This window comes from Lactuca saligna, chromosome 6 (genome assembly GCF_052625555.1).
Source record: "Lactuca saligna cultivar CGN05327 chromosome 6, ASM5262555v1, whole genome shotgun sequence".
NCBI classification, from domain to species: Eukaryota; Viridiplantae; Streptophyta; class Magnoliopsida; order Asterales; family Asteraceae; genus Lactuca; species Lactuca saligna.
The window spans coordinates 155,082,822-155,087,687 of record NC_136422.1 but is presented as its reverse complement, the minus strand read 5'-3'; the positions used below and the strand labels follow the sequence as shown (position 1 = coordinate 155,087,687).

The 4,866-nt window shown below is 37.0% G+C and overlaps 1 pseudogene across 1 annotated transcript; it reads left to right on the top strand.

The window, feature by feature from the left end:
- The first annotated feature begins 430 nt into the window (after positions 1–430).
- LOC145003050 (7-deoxyloganetin glucosyltransferase pseudogene) lies at positions 431–1,392 on the top strand (annotated as a pseudogene). The gene is made up of 2 exons (XR_013661877.1): positions 431–932; positions 1,073–1,392. The product of XR_013661877.1 is annotated as a 7-deoxyloganetin glucosyltransferase pseudogene (transcript).
- The last annotated feature ends 3,474 nt before the right edge of the window (positions 1,393–4,866 follow it).

Below are 4,866 nucleotides of genomic sequence, written 5' to 3'. Positions count from 1 at the left end.
TTCCCAATTAATTTTGAAGATGATAAATTGCAATATTAGAAAAAACATAAACACGTGCATGGTTTATTTTTATATTAGTTTTATTGGTCCCAATTTGCGATAAATTATAGGTAACATGAAAGTAACGTGGACAGGAGATCCAACGTTTAAAGAAACAGTCAAAAAGAGTACACTTGATGTTTACTAATCTATAATATAATTTAGAGTACGGTAGAAATTGACGACAATGAACAAATAGACAAATTACGTACCATAAACCTGCTCCTTGTTTTAAATTAATATTCAAAATAATAATTGAAGATGCCATCTAGAATATGAATAACCAAACAAGCACATTTACATTTGCCTCTTCATTGTTAGCATATAAAATAGACAGATGTTATATATGTAGTTGCTATCTTGAATTCAGAAAAAATAGGAAGAAGGCTTCATGGGTTCTATACAAAAGAAACCACATGCGTTGTGCTTACCAGCCCCAGCACAAGGCCATATTAACCCCATGCTAAAAGTTGCTAAAATCCTCCATTCCAAAGGCTTTGATATAACCTTCGTTAACACCCAGTTCAACCATCAACGACTCGTCAAATCTCAAGGCTCCAACGCCCTAAATGGCCTCCCTTCCTTCTGCTTCGAGACCATTCCTGATGGCCTTCCGCCGCCACAGAACCCAGATGAAACCCAAGATTTCCCCACCCTATGGAAGTCCATGGATGAAACTTGTCTGGGTCCGTTTAAAAGTCTGCTTACGAAATTGAATGCTTCATCTTCACCGGTGACTTGCATAGTTGCAGACTTATTCATGGGCTTCACCCTCGATGCAGCCAAAGAACTTAATATCCCCGAGATAGTCCTATGGACCAGCGGTGTTAGTGCTCTAATGTGTGTTCATGAGCAGAACAATCTATTGGAGAGAGGTTTGGTGCCACGTGAAGGTAATATATATACTTAATTTCACTAATTTGTTAAGGATATGAAATACTTATATGTATACGTGTATACATACATATATTCATGTACGTATACACTGTAGTTGCTTATTTGAAAGTAAGTTCTTTATGTTTTCTTTCCACAGCATCGAGTTTTTTAGCAAATGAGCATTTAGATACCATGATTGATTGTGTTCCGACCATGTCTGGTATGCGTCTAAAACACTTGGCTTCATTCGTTAGAGAGACCAGCCCTGGTGATGAATACATGCTTGAAGGTTTGTGTTTACAAGCAGAGAGAGCAAAAAGAGCTTTTGCCATTATCTTCAACACCTTTTATGAACTAGAAAGCGACCTTTTGGATGCGCTTTCTTCAGTCTTTCCTCCATGCTATGGTGTTGGTCCGTTTAAGTTACTAGAGAAGGAAAGTGATGAATCTGTAGAGTTCATCAAATCAAATCTTTGAAAAGAAGATGTCGCACCCCAAAACCGGAATGGCGGAAACGTTCTGGGGTGGATGACATTATATCAAGTATCACAACATATGCAGTATAGTAATCAAAGTACAATAACTATTTCATTAATAGTAATAGTCTTACATGGTTTACATTACATAGAAACTTCAAAGTAATACAAGTAATAATATAGGTGCAGCTTGGTACTAAACTGTCTTCATCAAAAGCTTCGGGGATGTACCTGTCTATTGCTGACCTGAGAATACAAGTTATTTGAAAAGCGAGTATCAACATTTTTACAAATGCTGGTGAGTTCATAAGTATTTAGTGTCATTTTATCCAAATAACGTTATATAAGTAGTAGTTTTAGAGTACACAGTGAATTAGAGTCATTTCCAGAAAATCCTATATTTTCTAATTTAAAAACAGTCTTCTACCAAGACTGTACGAAATTACGTTGTAAAAAGTGATTTTTCCCTTAACACTATCATTATCAAAATAGGGTATTGATTGTAAAGAAAGTAGGAGAATATCAGGGAAAATAACATATGCCTCAGCAGTGAAGACTGCTGACTAAGGCAAAAGAAATCATAGACTCCAGGAGAGTATCGAATAAACGACGCACCTGACTCAGTCTAACTAGAGGAGACACAGACCCCAGACAATATCAAATGAAAGATACGTCTAGTAAGGTCTAAAAAAAGTGAACACAAACCCCAGACAGTATCAAATGAATGATACGTCTAGCAAGGTCCAAATACAGTGAATACAGTGTTAAAACTCGTTACCTTAAGGCCATGAACTATAAGGTAATCCCGAGATATTCGTAACCATACTGGTAAACACTAGATAACTTGACGCCCTGCAAGCTTCGGTATGAATATGACATTTGTCACCCTTTGGCTTGGTAGGCCATGGATTATAGCTAGCAGTCTAGGTACGGGGGTGTCCATCCTGTATAGATATACACACAATGTCCGTTCTCCCTACAAGAGACTCTGGTTACTATCCTGACAATGGAGAAGGCCGTGTACTGAAGATGTATCTCGTGTAGTGAGCTCTAATGTGAAATACTAGACTAATGATAGAGACTCACAACTGAACTAACTAATGTAAACCTATATGTCTATGGTTGTATACATAATATATAACTAATGATCAAACAACCTTCGGACGGACATCCAATCCCACCAGACCACATCTCAACGAAGAAAAGGAAATAGGGCGAACTAGCCTTCCTAAGTCCTTTAAACATTATTTATATAACCTATACAAGCACAGACATACATTTAACTAAGTAGTAGCATTTGAGAAAGTTTAAGTGTTTAACGAAGTAGAAGTGTTTCACAAAGTATAAGTGCTAACAAGTAGAAGCGTATCGTGAAGTATAAGCGTATCGTGAAGCAAAAGCGTATCGTGAAGTATAAGTGAATCATAAAGTAGAAGTGTATTGTGAAGTAGTAGTGTATTGTGATGTATAAGCGTATCGTGAAGTATAAGCGTATCGTGAAGCATAAGCGTATCGTGAAGTATAAGTGAATCATGAAGTAGAAGTGTATTGTGAAGTAGTAGTGTATCGTGATGTATAAGCGTATCGTGAAGTATAAGCGTATCCTGAAGTATAAGTGAATCGTGAAGTAGAAGTGTATTGTGAAGTAGTAGTGTATCGTGAAGTATAGGCGTATCGTGAAGTATAAGCATATCGTGAAGTAGAAGCGTATCATGAAGTATAAGCATATCCTGAAGTATAAGTGAATCGTGAAGTAGAAGTGTATCGTGAAGTATAAGCATATCGTGAAGTATAAGTGAATCGTGAAGTAGCAGTGTATCGTGAAGTATAAGCGTATCACGAAGTAAATGTGTTAACAAATTATTAGCATTTAACTAAGTAGGAGCATTAACTAAGTAGAAGTATAACAAAGCAGTAGTATTTAACAAAGTAGGAGTATAAAAGCATGGAAGAAAACTTTGATGAAATCTTTGGAAAACCTTTATACTTTAAGAAAATCATTCATAAACAAGTTTTGATGGTAACCTTGATAAAGTAGAGAAAACCTTTATTTAAAATGCTGCTGTAACAGAGTTTGAAATAAAACATACAGCATGAGAGGCAATTTGAGAAAAAAGCTTTGAACACATAAAGACGTTTTAGAAAACCATTTACAGTATCATACTTGGTAAAACAGTTGATATTGTGATGAATCCTTGTGCATGCGGGTTATAAATCACATGTGATTGATATGATAACTGGCATGTATAACTTGTATTCCCCCCTAAAAGCATGTAAAAACATTTAAAAGGTTAATTCAGGGGTATGAACTCACCTGTTGTAAGCGGATTGAACGAAAGTGTCGGTTAGGTGCTCGGTGTCAAGTAAAGACTTGAACACACTTAGTGACCTATAAACATATGATGACATATGTTTACACACAATTAGTAAATATAATACTAATTAAACATGTATAAGCATCCTAAGATGCGGAAAACACTTTGGTCAAGTGCTAGGAGTGTGCCGGGTAACATCTAAAGGTGTGTATGGCCTAGATAGGGAGTTTACTCTTCAAGAGTAAACTCTTTATAGATTTTATGGCCCTAAGACCTTATCCCCATGACTTTACAGCCGTAAACTCATGGATAGTGTGTTCTTTGGTGCATTAAGGTCTTTTAACACTTGTGGAACTAGGCTAGGTTCAATTCTAGGGCTTGTGAAGGGTTTAAGGCTTCAAAATGGGCCATTTAAGGAGTTTACGGCCTATGAATACTCCTTGAGGAGTTTATGACCATAAACACATGATTTTACAGTATTAAGCTCATGTTGGTCCATTTCTTTTGTTATTTGGTGGTTCTAACTCATGCATGTAAGGTTCTAGTCACTTTTAGGAGCATAGGAAGGTGTTTGGGGCACTTGAACACCTTGGAAAGGTGTTTACGGTCTAAGGAGATGTTCTTGGGGAGTTTACTACCTTAAACACATGATTTTACAGTAGTAAACTCATGTTCTCCATGAATCCTATGTTTTGGTGGTTGTAGGTTAAGCATACAAAGTTCTAGGTCCAATTCCAAGCCATACAAAGTGTTAAGGGCACATTAACACCCTTTGGGGGTGTTTATAATCTAAGGATAGGTTTTTACAGTCTAAGAACCTTCTTGGACCATAAACTCAAGTGTGACGTGTTTTTGTATGCTTTGGTGCATCAAACGAAGGATTACAAGGCTCTAAGCAGCCATGGAAGCTTTTGAAAGTGTTTGAGGGGTGGTTTGTCACCTTAAAAGGTGTTTATGGCCCATGAACATGGGCTTATGGTCTAAGAACATTCTTAGACTGTAAACTCATGTTTACTCCCCATTTGGTCTGATTTTGGTGTTCTAAGTCCCTTCGGGTAAGCCTCTAAGCCATTGCTAAGCATAAGAAGTGGTTTGGAAGGGTTTTTGAGCATTAAAACCCCATTATGAATGTTTACGGTCCATGAAGGTGTTCTTGGACC